Genomic DNA, 21,993 nt, shown 5'->3' with positions numbered 1-21,993 from the left:
AAAAAAAAAAAAAAAAAAAAAAAAAAAATCTTAGGTTTGCTACTTACCAGCTGGATAACCTTGGGTAATTTACTTACCTTGTCTATGTCTTAGTTTTCCCATTTGTAAAATGCAAAATAGAAATACTTTCCTTATAGGGTTATAGTGAGGATTAAATTATAAAAGTTAGTTAATATGGAAAAAGTGCTTGATTTAGTGTCTTGTACATAGTAATCACTACCTGTGATATGTTATAAATATGTTCTTAGGTAAAGAAAAAGAAAAACACATAAACCACCTCAATCTGTTTTATTTTCCCCACCCTGACCCATGTCTAGTTTGACTAATAATTCCAGGGTTGGGAGTCTTTTCAAGAAGAAGAAGGTTGAGGCTGAGCAATTGTTTGGGGCCTCTGAAGGAGGAACAGGCAATGGGAAGAATTTTCATTTAATTTCATATTTCAAAAACAAAAATTGCATTCTAATTGTTATGCCTTGACCAATACCTTTTTTCCTTCTATTGCCATCCTGAAAATCTTTGTCCTTTTACCAAGTTTTTTTTTTTAATATTTCACCTAATTTTAATGAAAGGCCAAGCCCTACTCCCTCAAGGAAGCCTTTGATAAGGTTCCTGGTGCATTTAGAACTCTCTTGTATGTATTGTTTTTCATCACATTTAGTTCCATCATATACTGTACGGTCTAATTACAGGGACCACAGAAATTAGTTGTAATTTATTGTATGATACCATTATGTAGAAATACATCAGCAATGCACTAATTACTATAGGTTTTCAGGATGTTTATTAGATTGGTAGTAATTTTTTATGAAAGAACATTGATTTTCCTTTGACCTAACATATCTTGTAAAATCTTGTACTTTCTTTTTACTTCTATTCATAAGTAAATCTTTAGAAGTGGAAATCTACATTTCATAATAGCAATTTCCATTTCCACAGATGATTTACTCTTGAACCCATTATAAATGGCTTTCAGTCTACCATTTGACTAAAACTACTTTCATTGAGGTAGCAGTAACCTCTTACTTGCCAGAGGCAAATATGTATTTCAGTTCTTATTTTACTTAACTGTTTAACATCAATATCTTGATCACTTCTGGAATCTTCTTGAATCTTCTCTGCTGGATTCCCAGGACTTTGGGAGGCCAGGTTTGGAGAATAGCTTGAGCCCAGGAGTTCATGATCAGCCTGGGCAACATAGTGAGACCCTGTCTCTATAAAATAAAAAATAAATAAATAAAAAGAAGAAAGTTAAAAGACAAATTTCTAATGATCTGTGGTACAATTAAAAATAAACACTTAGAAAGTGACCTTGCAAAGCCAAAATCACTGATGGGAAAAAATTTTTAATATAGTTCTTAGAAAATGCACCTCCATGGAAACTTTCTTTTACTCCCCCACACTGCTGGATTTCAGGAGAATTTCTTCTTGTCTCACTTCCCACGTTTGGCCATTCTTTCTCAGTCTTCTTCATAGGCATCAACATCTAAGAAAATCTTCTGCAGGTCTTTCATGCCACAGCTGGTTAGTATAAGTATCAGAAATATAAATTATGATAAATTGGATAGTAAACAAGGTTACCATCATATTTAACAGAAAGGTTCTTAAGAACTGAACCACTGTAGAACAATATAGCACATCAAACAATATATTCTAGGGAAAGTATCATTACTGAGATAATATCATCATTTTGAGCATCCAGAATTTTTGAAAAGATATTTCTATAAGAAAATTTAAAAAGGCTGGGCACAATGGCTCTCGCCTATAATCCCCCACTCAGGAGTGTGCCAAGTACACATCATTTGGTGGCGCTGATAGGGGCCAGAAGTGCTGTTATTCCTCAATCCTCTTTTCCTTCAAAAGGAATTTTCTCCTCTCAGGCTCTTTACTCTGTTTTTACTTTACTCTGCTGGATTTCAAAGAGAGGCAGACTAATTTCAAGATTGGTGAGTTTCAGAGGAGAACCGGGCAAGTGTAGCTCCTTCTTCTCCCCTTGGTCTTTGGGATTTGCCTGCCTGCAGAGAATCTGCTCTAGTGGACCATATGGAAAGCTTAGTGGTAAAGGTTGTAAGCTTGCTTTTCTTCCCCCAGAGTGAGTGGGTGAATATGTTTGCTTAGTTCCAGGGCTCATAATCGGGAAGCTCATTGTTGTCACATGTTCCCTGGGAGTCCTACTTTTATGTTCATCTGGCTCATTCCTTTGCCCATCTCAATTGATTTAGAATTCAAGAGGGAAAACCAGGGGGTTATTTAATAGTCGCTTCAAACTTCAATATCATCTTCCACATAGTTACTCTTCAATATATGTATGCTTATACACTGAAGAAAACTATCATTTCAACGAATATATTGTTCTACCTGTGGTAGTTTCAAATAGAAATCTTTCCATGATTTCATTAACGCAAGACATAACCACTCTTAGTATAACTTCATTGTCCCGAAGAGACAAACGTACATCCCTCTGTGATGCCTAAACATGTCTGTCTCACAATCATAAATTCAGCTTAGAATTCCTGTGGTCACACATTTTGTTCTCTATTTTTGCCATGCAGGTAACAAAATAAAGAAGATACTAACACCTAAAACAGTAGAAAAAGACTAGAAATGTGCAAAAGAAATTCTGCTTCCTTCTTTGGAAAATTGGATCTTGTCCAATATCATATGATTCTCCACTGTTCTAGGATTTTCTCATATTGAACTTGAATGAAAACTTCCAAACCCTAAAATTTTTTTCCAGAAGACATTTTATTAAAAGATAAAATTTGAAATTAAGCTTAGAAATCATAACAAATGAAAACCTCTTTTCTTTGTGGTTTTCTCTATTATGTAATAGTCATAAAGGACATTTTATAATATTCAGTTTTGGATATTAAAATATTACAGTCTTTTGTAGACAATTCCAATCAGCATCCCTAATTTATATGTAAGGGAAGTATTGAGTCATTCCAGGTTGCAGGGAGAATTCTTGTCACAGTTAAAAACTGAAATTCTAAGATTCTAATCCTAAGCCATATGGGGTCCAACCAGTTTAATTTAGCAAGGATTTTCTCAATAACTACCATGGTGCTGTTCAGGGACTGTAAGAACCAAAAGTTAACCAGACCTGGTCCTCATCTCTGAGATTCTTGCTTATAAGCAGGAGAGATAAACATGAATTCAAAAAATTGTCTGATCCTCCTTTTCTGAAAAACCAGCATAACAAGTTTGGGTATTGGCCAAATGGATTAGTGCTATGTTTGGGTTCCAAGATGCTGGATCTTGGGTTTGTAAGTGTTCTGAAGCAACCAGAAATTGGCAGAATTACTTGGTAAGTAAAAATATGAAAACAACCCCAAACCCCAACTAAACCAAGAAATAGACAATAAAAAATATTTTTGGGTCGGGTGTGGTGGCTCAACCCTGTAATCCCAGCACTTTGGGAGCAAAGGAGGTCAGAAGTTGGAGACCAGTCTGGTCAACATGGTGAAACCCTGTCTCTACTAAAAATACAAAAATTAGCTGTACATGTTGGTGTGTGCCTGTAATCCCAGGTACTCGGAGGCTGAGGCAGGAGAATCGCTTGAATCAGCGAGGTGGAGGTTGCAGTGAGCTGAGGTCATGTCACTGCACTCCAGCCTGGGTGACAGAGTGAGACTCCATCTCAAAAAAATTATATATATATGATATATATACACTTATTTATTTATTTATTTATTTATTTATTTATTTATGGAGAAGTCCAAGTTCTATCACTTTTGGAAGTGGAAGTCAGCATAAATTAAAATTTGAAAGAACAAGAGTCTGGTAGACACTAAGACCACGTAGAGAATGAGAACAAGGCAGAAGGAAAATGAGAAGACCCCAAATCGTTGCAGAGAACAAGCTGGCCAGCTTGTGACTCATTCCTGGTGGCTGCTGGCCGTACAAATTATGAGCTTAAGGCCTGAATTGGGACGACACCAGCCAAACACTGGATCATCATGGTACAGTGGAAAGAGGATAGGGATTTCAGCAAATCATACAAGTAGTTGTTATTTTCAGCAAGTCCATGTTTCAAACTGGTACATCAGTACTGCCCCCTAGAAGTAGAAGGGTTATGTAGGAATGGAGTACCTAAAATAATCAGGAACATTGGTATGTGTGCAGGATTTTTGGCCTTATTATATTTGCTTTCTTTTATGTCATGTGCTTACCTCTAGATCTGGGAGTGAATGAGACCAGCCCTAATGTGCTGAGATAGACATATTAGAAATGAGAGAAATGGGTGCGTCTCTAAAGAGAAAACTGGGATACTGTTACCCAATTTAGAAGAAAATAATTCCGGACTGGCAAAAACAGATGTCTTCCACAAAGAGGAAAGCCAAAATATCAAATGCAGCTGATGACAAGGATTATGAGGAAAAAAGATCTCTGAATTTATCAATAGTCCTGAATGTGAGAAAGGCAGTGGGCTGTTCTAGGAAAGCTTTGCAGCCAAGCAAATGCCAGTCTGAATCCTGGTTGAGCCACTTCATAATGTTGTAATCTCTGGCAAATCAAATAATCTCTCTGAGCCTCAAAGGTAAAGCCAAAATTATGATTACTACCTAATAACTTGAATACAAAGATTAGAAAAACATAAGTAGTTATTATTAACAGTCTTCAAGAGAATAATCATTTCAGTGGTGAGGAATGAATGAAGAGGAGATAAAAATAATAGAAATATACCCCTGATACAAGAAAAGTAATCAATGAAAGAAAATAGAGAAATCTGATGATAGCTAGAAGATGGCATCAAGCTAACCTTACTTTTACCACCCCTTCCACCTGCCATTATAGGGTAGATCTGTCGCAATAAGGCAGAAAATAAGGGTACTTGGTAGAAATAGTCAACTGAAGAGAAATATATAAAGAAAGGAGTTAAATGTGATAAACCAACAAGTAATTTAACATTTAATATAGAGAAAAGACCATTTCTCCTTCAAAACTAAAGATAAGGACAAGATGGCAGATGGAGATAGAGATGCTGAGGTAAGATGTGGTTTGATCCTGAGTTCTGGACTTTATAGATAGCTCACACACACACACACACACACGCACGCACGCACTTGACACTTGGGTCCTTATCTTACTGAAGTTTTCTAAGGCAAGTGTTGACTCCTGTCCAATTTCTCCTCCTAGAAGAATTTTCCTTCTTTGTTTACTATGAAATGATCCTTCTTGGATTCTCATTCTCTCTTAAACCTTGTCAATATCCTCTCTTTCTGGCTGCTTCAGAAAAGCTGGTGCTCTCCTGGCTTCCAGTCTTGGTCCTCTTCTGCCATTTTTACATGCCTGGGTGAGCTTGCCTAGCTTCCCATTGCTTCAATTTAGTCTCAAATATTGATAATTCCAAAATCTATGTCTCTGGACCAAACTCTTCTCCAGCACTCAAAGACTTCTTATACAACTAATTGGCTACAGGCTGGCTCTGGCTAAATGTCTTTCAGTCTCAGTATGTCCAAGATAGAACTCTATATTCACTCAAACCACTTCCTGCCCCAACCTGTGTTGCCCAGATACCCCTCAAGGAAGACTTGTATTCAGTAGCTGGGAAGGTTGTCAGCAAGCAGCCTCATTTGTCAGCTCCCACAGGTTTCTCCACAGCTTTAGAGAGCCATCTTACCTAAGACCATGCTGTTCCTGGACTGGTCTACATCCAATTACTGAGTACAGTGAGAGTACAAAGCCCTAGTCATTTCAGCTCCCTTCAGGACAACTTTGATGAGCCATATGCTACCCAGAGCTCTTGAGAGATTGACCAAGGCATCAGGCCTGCATTGTGATTCATCTTCTCCTCCCACCTAACCCTGCTTCCTCCGCCTTCCTTCTACAGGATTTGATCTCTAATAAATACTTGTCATGCCAGTCTTTGTTTTGGCATCTGCTTCCAAAGAACACAACTCACAGCACACAAGGACTTACTTGTTTTCCAAAGCAGAAATCTAGGTGTTATCTCTCTCCTGCCCCCCTCATTCACCAGTCATCAAAGACTGGCAATTCTTTCTCCTAAATCTTACCATTCTAGCTAGTTTCTCTACTATTCCCTACTCACTTCCAATACTCTAGCTCAGCTTTTGCATCCTTGGCAGGTCTATCTTAAACTTGATGGTTAAGATTCCTTCCACTGAATGGACCCAGAAGGGTCATTGATTTCCCCTTTGCTGAATTGCAAGTTTACAAGTCTCTCTTCTTTATTTAACTGTCTGCTTCTCTGGGATAGATGCCAAGTCTTATTTTTCTTCCTGGTATTCAACCTTCCCAAAACTTCACTCACACCCTCAACTCCATAGCAGAAACCTTACCCAGTCCCCAACACTTAGAGAAACCCTGTATGCATTTGGCTAATTAACACATCAATAATATTGTCCAGGTAAATAAGATTTAAACAATACCTAATGTGGTATTGCTTAAACCTACAGTTAAATAGTTGTGCCTTATAGAGAGCTTGTCTATAAAATGACTTAAACACATCATTCACACATCATAAACCTGCCCCTTTTCATATTTTGTTATACTTCATTGTGAAACAGTTAGCTGTAATATCCCCACAGAGAGTATTTCGCGCAGGTAACTCAGTTCATTGGGAGAAGAGAACAGATTTTAACCATTGCTTATTTTGTATATTTGTAGCTCCAGTTCGCTAAGTCTGAAAAAGCTACCATCATGCTATGTATATGCTGTATATATAATATGGAAAATTATCTGTGGTCAAGGGAAATAGCTAAATAAGGGAGGTTAGGATCCATCCATGTGATGAAATGTGGTTTAGTATTAAAAAGCAAATCCATTCCCAGAGATAGACTAGGATGATACTTGGAAAATAGTCTCATATGGTTAAATGTAGGGCCCTGAAAAAAAATTCAACCTAACCATCTCCTCTGCAACATTTTCATTTGATTATAATTTGAATATATTTTCATTTACTTTAAGCCTTTTCCTTGGAATTACCTATTCCAAGATTCTTAAATCAGTGGTAAGAGAACTGTTGGCCAAAGTTATGGCATCCTTTATACAAATGATCTTTTTTAATTATACGACTCTGCTTTAAAAGCAGCTTTATGCAGCCAAGATGTTTTAGTTTATGATTTGCAAGAATTGCTTTGTGATTTTTGCCACTGAACCTGGTCTTTTTCCTTTCTCCTTTGCAACTCTTGTTTTGTTTGTTTGTTCGTTTTTCTCTCTTTGCTGAGGTCATCTGAGAAAGATGGAGAGGCTTATCAGTAATTGCACATTGCTCTTTTTGTTTGCAATTTAAGATCGAAATCTTTCAAAGAAAATGGAAATTGGCATGGATCACTCTTATCCCTTAGAATTTCAATTTTCATTAAATAGGTGTTAACGGAGCACCAACCTGAACCATGCACTGAAAGTACATGTGTTCTTATGTCTAAGAAGCCATTCTTATGGATAAGACATTAAACCCTACTAACAATTCCTAATCAGTGTGATGAATGCTGTAAGGGTAAGCACAGAAGGCTTTGGAAGCACTAAATGAACATCTGATTCCGCATTGAACGGGGCAGCCTCCTTTCCGGGTAGGTGACACTTAGTGTTTAAAAGAAGAATGGGAGTTATCCAGGGAACAGGAGGAAGTCATACGTTAGACAAGCTGGAAAGGGCCTTCTAAGGAGGAAGGAGTTTGTGAAATTGCAGGAAATTCTCTATTCCTTATAAGGAGAGTGAAAAGAAGGGAATAATAACAGATGAGACTGGCGAGAAAGGATGATAGAACTATAAGCATTTACAATTTTCCATCTCTGATATTCTAGGAAATGTGGATTTCAGAGATAACAGTCCTTATTTCCTGAGTGGCGTGAAAGATTGAAATGGAAAATGAAAGAAGCTGAAAATTGCCTCACATACTAAAAATGATGATAGACCCATTGGGAGAACAAAGGATTTGGGAGATAGAGCCTTCCACAGTCAGGATGGAGACATAAGCATGTGGAAAAGTTGAGGAGGTGGTGGAGATAGAGGGAAAGAGAGAGACAAAGAGAGACAGAAAAACACACACACACACATACAAACACACACATAAGACAGTAATAATGAAAGACACATGATAGAGAGGTAGGGACACCTAGAGAGAACACAGACAGACAGGCAATGAGGGAACAGAGACAGAGATCGAGACATTCATTGAAAGACAGACATTAAAGAAGGAGACAGAGAACAGGAAAGACAGCAACAACCACAGACATGAGAACCTTAAAGAAAGGGAGCTGCTGTTATTGAGGTTTTTAAGAAGATTTCTTGTGTATTGTGTTATGTAATGCCCTTTGTTTTCCACAAAGAGTTTAGTAGAACTACCCTGCTTATCGATGTTTTTGGACTTAGAGTTTTTCTTCTGGATGTATTATCATGGTCAGTCTGGCTCCATAGATGCCCAGTTATGTACTATAGTGGTAAGCAGTGATGAGATTAGGGAAGGCCTGTGTGCCCCATTAGGGTTTGAGGTTCCTTAGAGACCAGCTCATTGTAGTTAGAGGGTGACATTTCTCTGTTTTGACCCCAGAATTTATGCATAAAAAGTTCTGGGGAATCTGGTTGCATCTCAAGAAAAGCAGCTTGGGCATCACCTGGCCTGGGAAGTCTTTCCAATCCTTGCAGACCTGGTTAGTGCCCTACTTCTGTGTTCCCACAGCACTCTGACTCACCCTGTTCACCACAGGTAGAACATGGGGGAACTTTATTCACATGGGGTGTAGCCTTGTAACATAGTTTGAAGTTGGGTAATGTGATGCCTCCAGGTTTGTTCTCTTTGCTTAGGATTGTCTTGGCTATTCAAGCTCTTTTTCAGTTCCATATGAATTTTAAAATAGGGTTTTCTGCCAAAAGCAATAGCAACAAAAGCAAAAATTGACAAATGGGATCTAATTAAACCAAAGAGCTTCTGCACAGCAAAGAAAACTGTCATCAGAGTGAACAGACAGCCTGCAAAGTAAGAGAAATTGTTTTCCATCTATCTATCTGACAAAGGTCTAATACTCAGAGGTCTGGATATAAGACTCTAATATCCAGAGTCTACAAGGAACTTAAACAAATTTATGAGAAAAAAAAGAAAAAACCATTAAGAAGTGGGCAAAGGACATGAAGAGACACTTCTCAAAAGAAGACATTCATGTGGTCAAGAAATATATGGACATGAAGAGACACTTCTCAAAAGAAGACATTCATGTGGTCAAGCATGGAAAAAAGCTCAACATCACCGATCATTAGAGAAATGCAAATCAAAACCACAATGAAACACCATAGCATGCCAGTCAGAATGGCAATTACTAAAATGTCGAGAAACAACAGATGCTGGCTAGCTAGATGTGGAGAAAAATGAACGCTTTTGTACTGTTGATGGGAATGTGAATTAATTCAACCATTGTGGAAGACTATGGTGATTCCTCAAAGACCTATGGGCAGAAATAACATTTGATCCAGGATTCCCATTACTTGGTATATACCCTCAGGAATATAAATCATTCTATTATAAAGATACATGCATGCACGCGTATGTTCATTGAAGCACTATTCACAATAGCAAAGACAGGAAATCAACCCAGATGCCCAACAGTGATAGGCTGGATAAATAAAATGTGGTACATATACAACATGGAATACTTCAGCCATAAAAAGGACTGAGATCATGTCTTTTGCAGGGAGATGGATGTAGTTGGAAGCCATTTTCTTCAGCAAACTCACAAAGGAACAGAAAACCAAACACTGCGTATTCTCACTTATAAGTAGGAGCTGAACAATGAGAACACATGGACACATCAGGGGACACAACACACACTGGGGCCTGTTAGGTTGAGGAGAGGGAGGGAAAGCATTGGGAAGAATAGCTAATGGATGCTGGGCGTCATATCTGGGTGATGGGTTCGTCTGTGCAGCAAACCACCATGGCACTCATTTACCTATGTAACAAACCTGCACATTGTGCACATGTACCCTAGAACTTAAAATAAAAGTTGAAACAAAGATAAAAACAAATAGGTTTTTTAAATTATGTGAAGAATGTCATTGGTAGTTTTGTAGGAATAGCACTGAAGCTGTAAATTCCTTTGGGCAGTATGGCCATTTCAACAATATTGATTCTTCCTATCCATGAACGTGGAATGTTTTTCCATTTGTTTGTGTCATCTCTGATTTCTTTGAGCAATGTTTTGTAATTCTCTTTGTAAGGCTATTTCACCTCCCTGGTCAGTTGTATTTCTCAATATTTTATTCTATTTTTGTGGCTATTGTGCGTGGTATTGAGTTCTTAATTTGGCTCTCAGCTTGAATGTTGTTGGTGTATAGGAATGTTACTGATTTTTGTACATTGATTTGGTACCCCAAGACTTTGCTAAAGTTGTTTTTCAGATCAAAGAGTCTTTGGGAAGAGAACATGGGTTTTTCTGGGTATAGAGTCATATTATCTGCAAACAGGGAACGTTTAACTTTATCTCTTTCTACTTGGATGACTTTTATTTCTCTCTTTTGCCTGATTGCTCTGGCCAGGAATTTCTTCCTTGCTTTTCTAATTCACCATAGCCAAGTCTTGAATATTCAGTGGTTTATAGGTATCTGCTAATGAACATTACTGTCCCCACACAACCTAGAAGAAACAAGTAGAGGATGTTAAGAGACCTGCTCAATGTGAGGGTAATAGTAAATGGCAAACCCAGGTCTAGATCATAGATCCTCTAATGTTTGTGTCTCTGCTATTTTGACTCTACAATATTGCTCCTCACTTGAATAGAGTTCAATTAGAAAAAGGATATAGATACCTCACCAAACACAGTCCACAAACTTAAGCTGTCTCTAGATTACAAGGAGATCAAGTGGAAATTGTTTATGGTTTGATCCAACTTAAAGCTTTTTTTTTCAATAAACTATACTGATTATCTCTCTTGCCAATGGTCACATATCTTGATATCCTTGTTTTCTCCTGCATGTTATACATGACTTACTATGGATAGTGAATTACAGTGGAACAGGCCAGGTTGAGAGGTTACAGGACTTGAAATTGGCCTCTTCCACTGTAATGAGCATGTTCTGTGCCAGAAACAGACTCATTTACAGGAGAGAGGAATAACTTCAACCTGAACTATTATATAACAGATAGTAGCTGGTCCAGCAGTCTGGGGTGTGTGAGGAACTTGTCTAATGAGGGAATTGTTATTTCAATTGGGAAAATATCCTTGTAATAGGGAGTGTGAGAGCAAGTGATAATCTGGAATCCTGGATAAGAGAAATGGGCATCGGGGAGAAAGAGTAGCAGGAAGCAGAGGCCCTGCCCCTTTGTCTTTAACAAGAAGAGCACAGTAGAGAACTGCAAAATGCAAGGAATATTTTATTTTCAAAGATTTCTGAGTACATAAATAACCTAAGAACTCAGACACTAAATATGCATGAAGAAAGTAATGGTTGGACTAACAAAAACAGTAAAGATATCAAGTCAAAGAATATGGAGATGCTTAAAGTCAGTATGCCTAAAGTAAAGATTGGTCCTTGTAAATGTGGTTGTCTAAGTGTGCAGACTGGAGTCAAGATGGAAAGAGAGAAGAGGGTTGCAGAGTCTAAAGAACAGCAAAGGCTTAATGCTTCTTTATTGAATAGATAACAGTACTATTTTGGAGCAGCAAACTTAACTGTTGATACAGACATGTACAAAGAGATGGAGAAGTTTTTCTAAAGGGTACTTGAATCAAAACAATATGCTTGCAGCACAAAACCAATAATGCAAAATGTCTGTTAATATACGAAATATCAGGGGTAATGCTAAGAATATATCATTCAATTAGACTACGCATGAGGAATAAGCAAATATTTTTATTTACTTACATTGCCAAAACAATGTTTTAAAAATTCGTTTTTATTGCCTTGATGTTGAATAGAAGACTGTGGAGGGAGACAAAATCACCACAGGATGAAACATTTAAATAATAAAAATAACTGAACATTTAGGCACAGGTCTCATTTATTTGGACTGAATGAATCGGAACTCTCCAATTGAAAGCTATTTTAAGAGAGAGCCTGGTGATATAGTCTTCCAAAAAGCCACCACCTTCAGAAATAGATTCTGCGTGTTATCCAATAATCAGCTGGCAGCATAGGTGTTTATGTAAGATTAATCTAATAGACTTTGTTTGCTTAAAAATTAATCATCGCTTAGGAGCCACAGTAACTACAAGTTGGGTGATTACAGTGCATGTGTTGGCAATAATCTCTGAAAGAATTTAAAAGTATCAAAGTCATGGATAAGAACTGAAAGAACTGGTAATGATTCTCTGGAGTATAGTTTAAATATTAGTTCTAGTTCCCCACCAGGGGGCATCCTGGACCCCTTTAAGGGCAACAGTCAAATCAAATGCTTTGTCCCGGCTTATGGACAAAGGAGTGGATGTAACGGACTTTCTTTTACTCATCTAATCTACTACATAAACTCATGCTAATGTACCCCTGCATAGCCTTATACTATGACTACCTAGTCTACTCTTCATCATCTTAGTATTGAGAGATGGGAGATTAGACCACAGAAAAAGGAGATTAATACAGATTTTACAAGACATAATGTGGTCACATCCCATCTCTTGGCCCAGATTTAAGAGTATTGGGGTTTTAAAGGCCCAGTGGCTTAAAAGCAACTAACCAACTAAATAGAATCCTCCCAAATACTGTATTATATTTACCACATGAGGGAATCTAGCATTATAAATAATTCAACCCAAGTGGCACTTCTCAGTGCAAATGAACTCAGGCCATTTTGCAGCATTAACTCTGATGATTTTTGTTCATACTTATTTTCTAGCACAATCTTGGTTCATCTCTAATGGGCTACTGATGTCATCCATTTAAAATAATTAGGTTCATCCTGCACTCCCACAGAAACAATGCTTATTTCTCAAAATGATAGTTGCAAGGAGAGGTCTAATTTCCCAACATAGATTGATTTGTGTGTGTGTGCAATGAAAAGAATCTATGTGCTTTTTGAAGTGGCCAGGGTCACAGTGGCTGTAATCTAGTTGGTCTAAATTAAAAACAGACTCTTGTCCCAGTATGTTGAGTATGAGTCCTAGTTGTGTAACAAGTGGTTATTCCACTTTTATGAGTAGGCACCTAAGACTGACCAACATCTCAGGGAAGTAGAAAAAATGAAGATTGTTAAGTGTTTCTGGTCAAGATAGAATATTATAGTAAAATGATGTATTTTCCTGTCATGATATGTGATAATGCATGTGAATTAAATAATACAAACGCTACCTTTAGATTTTAATTAGAATGATCATCAGTTACTGAGTAATTTTGAGGAGTCACTCTTTTCACTAATAGGAAATAAAACTCCAAAGATAATGGAAGAATTTCACTGCTACATTTAAATATAGATTTCTAGATTATTGTTGTAATAGGTAACTTATTAGTGGGTAGTAGGAACTACTTACTGACTTCAGGATTTTCCATGATAATATAGTTATGCTAAAGGGAATATCAAGGTTTTGCAAATTATAGACTGGTTAAAATTCAGATCCCTTAGATATTTTTTAATGGTCTCATTCATCATTTCTCCTTTGTCTGCATAGTTTATAAAAGTAGAATTCCTAGCTCTAATTCATCTTTGGAATGTTATGTAGATTCCACACCTCTCCTCACTGCCTACCCCCACCCTCCCAGCCCCATTCCCTACCAGATTTCAGCATTCTGCTCTCTGTTCTTTCCTCTCTTTAAGTGAAAGAAATTGAACGCCTAGTACCTCCTCCCACAATACTAAGAAGCAGAACAACGCTGTCATCTGCTTCATTTTATGGACACCAGTGATTTTCCTGTATTGGAATAACTGTTGATTAAATATTTTCCATGCTCCTCCACATTTCCTGGTTCTGCAGCTCTTGTTTCCCTGACTTAAAGCAAAAATACTGCTTGGTTAAGATACCATGCTCTATTTCAAATCACTTTGCCACCAAAATTTGGTTATTGGAATGCCCTTTAAAAGGCAAACTACCCATGTTTGAATATTACTCACATGAGCAAAATCAAGCAACCATCTCCTCAGTTGGTTCATAAATTTAATAAGTGATTTTCAAAGAGCTTTTATAATTATCCCTCTTTTAGAAATATAACCTCAAAGCTGATTTCTAGTTATGGCTTAATACATTTATCAAAACATAAGTTAATATATAAAAGCACATTTATATTATCTGCAACATTTACCTTTTCCAGCTAGAGAAAGTATGATGTTTATCAGTTACTGTATTAATAATAGTCATTGGAAGATGTTATTAGGGAAGTTATACCATTTTCAAGATGTGTCATAACAAAATAAGCCACAACAGCAACAATAGCACCAACTCTAACTCTGGTACTACTACTATTCTTGGTAGTTCTGTGTCTACTGGCCCTGTGAGATAAGCCTGACAGCTACACTTATTTCCAAGTTAAGGATAAGGCACCTGAGCATACTTCAGTGACTTACTTTAAGGTCAAAGCACATACCCAAGGTAGAAGCAAGGAAAGAAACCAGTTTTTCTGACTTTCAAGAATACATAGTTGGGTACTGGGTTTTTGTTATGTTAACAGCACCTGATATATCAGGGAAGTTTGCCTCTTATCAAAACAAAATAAACATATTTATATGAAAATACCACATTAAAAACTCTTTTATCAATCGTGAGACCCCAAATTCCATCATCAGTATGACTGATTTTTCCCATCCTCCAAAACGTTGTGTTTCTGCTTGGTCCTAAAGCATTGGAGAAGTTTATTCAGATGTTGGTCAGTAGTCTGCCACAGTTGAATTGCAGTTACAACATTAATCCAGTTTACATTGTAATTTAGTCTGAAGTTTTGCTGTTTCTGTGCTGCACTTGGACACAGAAGAGTTTTATGATCAGGGAATCTTGGTGCCTGAGATCTTTGCTCCTTACACACCCTATTCAACCATTCCCCCTTTGAAGTCTTGCCACTTTCTTAGGTTGCTGTTAGAGCATATGCAGGCAATACTTAGGGGACTTATAGATGTCTCTCATTTTTCAGGTTATGTTTCAGCTTATCAAATACATAACTTCTCCTTTCTGCCTGACTTCCTGACCCTGAAAGTATTATTTTCTTTCTTTCTGCCTGAGACTTTGCCAAAGTCACTGAGGCTGGGGTTGCAGCCTGGTCAAAAAAGAGTGGATATCAGGAGGACACCCACAAGTTATCCTGCCAAGCACATTACAATGAAAAGGTCATCATTAGTGGCCCTTTTAGTTATTTGAAACATTTACTGAGCCCAAAGCTTTCACCTTCTATTCTGGGCTGAAATGCAGAGAAAATTTGGGCTGGTGATATTTGCATATATGCTATAAGGAGTAGAAGAAAATCATATCCTTCAATTCTTGGTAATAAGTGGAAATAACTGGTGACTCTGAGCAGATTCTGATTAGAACAATAAGGTATTAGCCTTGTTTTTCAAATTTTAATAAGTTTTTAAGTAAGACTTTTGAAAGCAGAGGAAAGTATATATACTTGACTGCTACTTCCATTGTCAGTTTATCATTGACAGTCACAAATCAGAGGGAAGTGCCAATCATTTCCAGAATGCAAGAATACAGCATTCTTCACAAGTAGTGCATGGGGCCAGGCACGGTGGTTCATGCCAGTAATCCCAGCACTTTGGGAGGCTGAGATGGGTGGATCACCTGTAGCACTTTGGGAGGCTGAGATGGGTGGATCACCTGTAGCGGAATAACTGAGGTCAGGAGTTCGAGACCAGCCTGGTCAAGATGGTGAAACCCCATCTCTACTAAAACTACAAAACTTAGCCAGGCATGGTGGTGCATGCCTGTAATCCTAGGTATGGGGGAGGCTGCAGCAGGAGAATCACTTGAACTCGGGAGGCAGATGTTGCAGTGAGCCGAGATTGCGCCACTGCACTCCAGCCTGGATGACAGAGTGAGACTCTGTCAAAAAAAGAGAGCAATGAATGGCTTATTCCTTTTCTTTATATTCATTTTTTTCTGTACTCAGGAAAATTATTCATAGTAGAAGTATAAATAAAATGTTCACTCTGAATCTGGATAAATTATTTGATCTGCTGTCAAAAGTCCTTTCTTTGTTTCATAATAAAAAGTGTACATAATTTATTCCAGTTTCAGTTCCCCTATGAACAAATAGCCAATTCTGGTGCCGTGTTCAATATTTTTACTTCAGAACACTGAGAAGGCATTGGATCAGAAGCACCACCTGCTTAGGGAATGATTTTCCCTGCAATGACTTTGGAAAGAAAGGAGTGTCTTAGTTTAATACAGCATCATGTGTTGTGTAGCACAGTATGTGAGAGCTTTAGATCATCAATGGAATTTTGATACCGAGTCTCCCATATACTGCAGTGCTATGTGGTTGTGGCTGAGTCTTAATGCACCCTATGATGTCACTTCCCCATTATAAAAACAAAGAGAGTAGTGATTTATTTTGATACTTTATTTACTGGCTTCTCAACTCCCCACATGATCTTTAATAAAACTGGCTTTTCAGAAACAGATTAAGAAGCCTTGAAAATATTTAATCCAACACTTTTGTGGAAAGTCAGGATACAGGAATACATGAAAGATGGATGAATGTGGCGGTTTGTAACATGTTACCAGAATCTAGTTTCATCCCATGTTCACCGTAGCATTAGGACCCAGCAATGCATTTTAGGTTAAAGAAAAGGAGGAAAAAACAAAAGAAAAAAAGGAAATCATCAGAAAGTCATTAACTTATAAATTTTTATGTTCTGTTTTAAACTTCAAAATCCCCATAAGAGCCAATCAAAGTTCCAAGAATGACCAACTGTGCTCATTAATAATAAAGAGGTACACTAGAGAAGAAGTTGAGAATATCATACCTATGCTTAGTGATATGATGTTTTGAAAGTGAGTATACAGTTGGAAAAATACAGTTTCATTAGTCCTGTCAGTGACTTTTGAACCAGGGAAGAACACTGAGAACTGATGAGGGTCCATACAAACCTTGGTTGAACACGGTTGTAAGATATATCACCTAAACTATAGGTAGGGACCGGTGATGGCCAGTGCTCACTTGCGGAAGTATTTTCTTTAATGTTTCACTAGGAGTTATCCAACTGTTTTCATAAGGCACCTCCAATTTGGCTCAGAATAGAGCCAAAAAATTAAATACTAGCTCAGGCTCCCACAATATCTTGGTTTTCTAGGTGGCACTACAACAGGATTTTCACTTTGCCACATTGCTCATGGAGCTGTACCACCCTCTTACCAAGGTTAGAAGGCCCCCCGGGGTAAAAGCAACCGCCCTGTTTCTGTTTGTGGTTGGACTGAAGATGTTCACATGACTAATGACCCCTGTGCCCAAAAGAAAAGCAGGTGACATTAAGGTTCATGCAATATTGACGTGTTAAGAGGGTTTTCACAACTCAGGAAACTCTCTTAGCTGAGTTGGTTCTCCGAAAATGTTGAGTCCTGTTTTCCGTGGCATGGTGCAGCTGATGTTGTCACTCTGTGGTCAGGAGCAGGAAAGCTGGTGGGGTGGAGAGAGATTAGCGGTCTAGAAGTATGTAATTGGTATTTCATGGCAACAGGGAGTTGACAGCCCTCAGGGACCACAAAGAGGGGAGGACCAACAGCTCAACTGGATTAAAACAAACTATGATTGAAAAAAAAGTAAGAGAGATATATATTCAAGCAGTCAAGAATTTGATAAATTACTCTATAGATGAATTCCATATTGCCTTCATTAAAAGGTAAAGTGGTAAGTGAGATAATATATGTAAGGATGTTACCATAGTGCCAGGATGATAGTGATTAAACTGTTGAAAACCTGCCTGCTTTTAGTATTATTCTGCATGGGGAACAGTTGGGCATAACTTAAGCTTAGCAGAAGTATTATTTCATTTAAATTTTCCCCTTATTTGTACTAGAGAAGTTAATCCTTATTTCAGATCTTGTACCTGACACTGTGGGTGGAAAAACTCCACTCATGAATTTGGAGAGGGCAGGCACACGGCTACGGCAGTTGCAGTCCAACTGAGTGTGGTTAGTTTGTGTAACTGAAGCCAAGCAAAGCTAAGGCAGTGCTGGTACATGGATCCTTCTGTTAGACTAAATAAAGAACAGTGAACCCATTTTTATGGGGAGGAAAAGAAGAAAAAATTGTTCCTAACAGTAGGGGATGACTTGAGTCTAGGAACCTCAGGCTGTGTCTAAATGTTATCAAATATTCAGATGAAGCTGTGCAAAAATTTACTCAGTCATCCAGATGTTTCCAGAAATACAATATTTTGATTTCATGTAGATGAAATCAGGGAAAGATTAAATTTTATTTTTCTGGCATTGTGAGACACAGTCTCAGTATCTTTCTTTCTGTCTGGTGTGTCTCTCTACTTAGGACTATGTTGTGGGGACCAGCACAGCTGCTTTCTGAGGTTGTCGGTCCCCGGCCTGGGTCACTCTTGAATCTACAAAGGGCTGTTTGTTCTGTGTGAAACTCACTCAGGATGGAGCCCAGTTTGTCATTTGGGTCATTGGAATGAGCCAGCTGAGTTTAGTATCCTTGTGATTTCAAGTCAAAGGATTAAAATATACAAAGTCATGGAATTTAACTTTCCTCCTACCCCTCAGATCTCTCTGAAGGAGATCAATGAACAAAGTTCCTTCTGATGTTCAAAGAAACTAAATAAGTTTACATTCACAATGACGCTATATCCTGTATCAAAAACTGGTTAGCAAGACCAGTTCTTCACTCATGACAAGATCATAGAGAATGAGAAGGTTGAGAATGGGTTTAATACAATACGGCTCACAAAGCAGGTATTCCAGATGCTGGCTTTTGAGCAAATGAATTGGAATAGTTCAAACACAGGTAGTTTTGACATGAAGATCCAGATGATTAAACACAACTTTTCAACTTCATTTATCTTATGTAGAAGAGACACAAATAGAGCATAACCTCAGTCTTCTGAAGGACATAGATTCAAATTCTAAGAAAATTATTCATCATCTTGAAGCTTCAGTTTTCTCAACCATAAGAAAAAATTTAAAATCTATCAGGATTTTATGAAATCATGTATTTGTAAATAGTTATACCTAACTTACAGTAGCTGCTTAATAAGTATTTGTTTTCTCCCCAGTTGTCTTTTTAACCCTTTCCTTCAGCATGACTTTAGTTCCAATCATAAATGCTTAGCATGCAAAGGAATGAAAGGCAAATGCTAAGACAAATATCTTAGAGAAGGTAAATTTTAGTGATCCACTCACCAGGAGCAATACATTTAGAAGAGTATTGGTAATAATTGATTAATTTATGGTGATGAGTATATTTTAAAGTGATTTTAACAAGTTCATCAAAACTCATGGGATGAGGGTGTGGCCAAGATGACCAACTAGAACCAGTGGCATTTGGAGGCTCCCACTGAGAAGAACCAAAACAGCATGTAAATCCTGCACTGGCAACTGAGGTATCCAGGTTCTATTATCAGGACTGACTAGGCGGTTGGTGTGATCCACAGAGAGCAAGGAAAAGCAGGGTGGGGCATCAGCCTGCCTAAGATCCCACATGGGGCAAGGGGAGTCCCCACCCCCAGCCAAAAGAGGTGGTAAGTGAGCATGCTACCCAGCCTGGGAAATTGTGCTTTTTCCACGGGACTGTGCAACCCACAGATCAGAAGATCCCATTTGTGAGCCCATGCAACCAGGGCCTTGTGCCCCAACCACAGAGCTGTGCAGATTCTCAACAGCCACTCAGCTGGAATCCGCCTAAGACTAACAAGTTCTCAAGGAGTGGGACAGCCATCATCTCTGTGGCTGCCTGCTGTCTAAGCCATCTGAGCTCCCTGGGGGAGGGGTCAGCAGCCATCACTGCAGCTGCCAGCTGCCTAAAAAAACTGAGCTCCCCAGGGAAGGGACAGCAGCCATCACTGCAAGCAGCTACCTACCTAAAACACTGAACTCCTGGAGAGAGGGGCGGCAGCCATCATTATAGCTCCAGGCTGTGTTTTTCCCATGTTGGAGCCGGGGAGATTGGATGACTTCCTCCCAAGGGCTATTCCCCACAGCGCAACATATTGGCAGTGGCAGACAGTGGCCAGACTGCCTCTCTAGGCCGGGCCCTGACCCATCTCTCCTCACTGGGCAGGGCCTCCCTGCAGGAACTCCAGTAACTCCAGCCAGGGGCTTAGAGACAGAACTCTGATCTCCCTGGGTCTCACCCCCTTAGTGGGAGGGGTGGCCATGGTCTCAATGGACCAGCAGACTTAGTGTTCTCTCCTGCTAGCTCTGAGGAATCTAGGCAGCCCAGAAGAGTGGGTTTCTTTCCAAGGTAGCATACCCCCTCCACCAAGGGACAGCCAAAGTGCTTTCTTAAATGAGTCCTGGTTCCCATGGCCCCAACTGGGTGAGACCTCCAAAGAAGGGTCGCCAGACACCCTATACAGGAGTGATCCTACTGGCATCATATCAGTGCCCTTCAAGGTCAGAGATCTCAGAGGAAGGAGTGGGCACCCATCTTTGCTGTTCTCTTGTCTTCTCAGTGACATCTTCAGATGCGGAGGGATCCGGATAAATAGGGCCTGAAGTGATCCCCTAGAAAACGGCAGTAGTGGCTCCCTACAGAAGAGGGACCTGACTATTGAAAGAAAAACAAACAAACATACAGAAAGCAACAACAACAGCATCAACCAAAAAAATCCCCAGAAAAACCTCATCCAAAGGTCAGCAGCCTCAAAGATTGAAACTAGAAAAACTCATGAAGATGAGAAAGAATGAATGAATAAATGCTGAAAACTCAAAAGGCTAGAGTGTCTCTTCTCCTCCAAATGATTGCAACACCTCTCCAGCAAGGACACAGAACTGGATGGAGGACGAGATGGCCAAATTGACAGAAGTAGGATTCAGAAAGTGGGTAATAACAAACTTTGCTGAGGTAAATAAGCATGTTCTAACCCAGTGCAAAGAAGCTAAGAACCATGATAGAAGGTTACAGGAGCTGCTAACTAAAATAAGCAGTTTAAAGAGGAACATAAAAGACCTGATGGAACTGAAAAATACAGCAGAAGAACTTTGAGAAGCATACACAAGCATCAATAGCCGAATCGACCAAGTAGAAGAAAGACTATCTCACTAAAATAAGGCAGGCAGATAAGATTAGAGAAAAAAAGAATGAAAAGGAACAAACAAAACCTCTGAGAACTATGGGACCATGTAAAATGACCAAACCTACGACTGATTGGAGTACTTTAGGGAGACAGGGAGAATGGAACCAAGTCAGAAAACACACTTCAGGATATCATCCAGGAGAACTTCCCCAATCTAGCAAAACAGGCCAACATTCAAACTCAGGAAATACAGAGTCCCCAGTAAAATACTCCACAAGAAGATCAACCCCAAGACACATAATCGTCAGATTCTCCAAGTTTGAAATGAAAGAAAAAAGATGGATAAACATACTTGTGCATATACCCTTCTCCATGTCCATGTGTTCTTATTGTCCGTGGTGGCTCATGCCTGTAATCGCAGCACTTTGAGAGGTGGAGGTAGGTGGATCACCTGAGGTCAGGAGTTCAAGACCAGCCTGGCCAACATGGCAAAACCCTGTCTCTACTAAAAATACAAAACTTAACCAGTCATGGTGGCACATGCCTGTAGTGTCAGCTACTTGGGAGGCTGAGTCAGAAGAATCACTTTAACCCAGGAGGCAAGAGTTCCAGTGAGCCAAGATTGCACAAAGTAATTTTTAGATTTAATGCTGTTCCCATCAAACTACCACTGACATTCTTCACAGCATTAGAGAAAACTACTTTAAAATTGATGTGGAACCAAAAAGAACTCTTATAGCCAAGACAATCCTTAGAAAAAATAACAAGACTGAAGTCATCACGCTACCTGACTTTCAACTATACTACAAGGCTACACATTAACTAAAACAGCATGGTACTGGTGTCAGACACATAGACCAATGGAATAAAATAGAGATCTCAGAAATAAGGCCACACATCTACAACAGTCTGATCTTTGACAAACATGAGAAAAA

General features: G+C 38.8%; 1 pseudogene; it reads left to right on the top strand.

The window, feature by feature from the left end:
* LOC108541822 (uncharacterized) overlaps positions 1–17,302 on the top strand; it is a 28,740-nt pseudogene extending 11,438 nt beyond the window's left edge.
* The last annotated feature ends 4,691 nt before the right edge of the window (positions 17,303–21,993 follow it).

This window comes from Rhinopithecus bieti, unplaced genomic scaffold (assembly GCF_001698545.2).
Source record: "Rhinopithecus bieti isolate Rb0 unplaced genomic scaffold, ASM169854v2 scaffold_18921, whole genome shotgun sequence".
NCBI lineage: Eukaryota > Metazoa > Chordata > Mammalia > Primates > Cercopithecidae > Rhinopithecus > Rhinopithecus bieti.
Note: the sequence above shows the minus strand (reverse complement) of the source record. Positions and strands in the feature narration are given on the sequence as shown.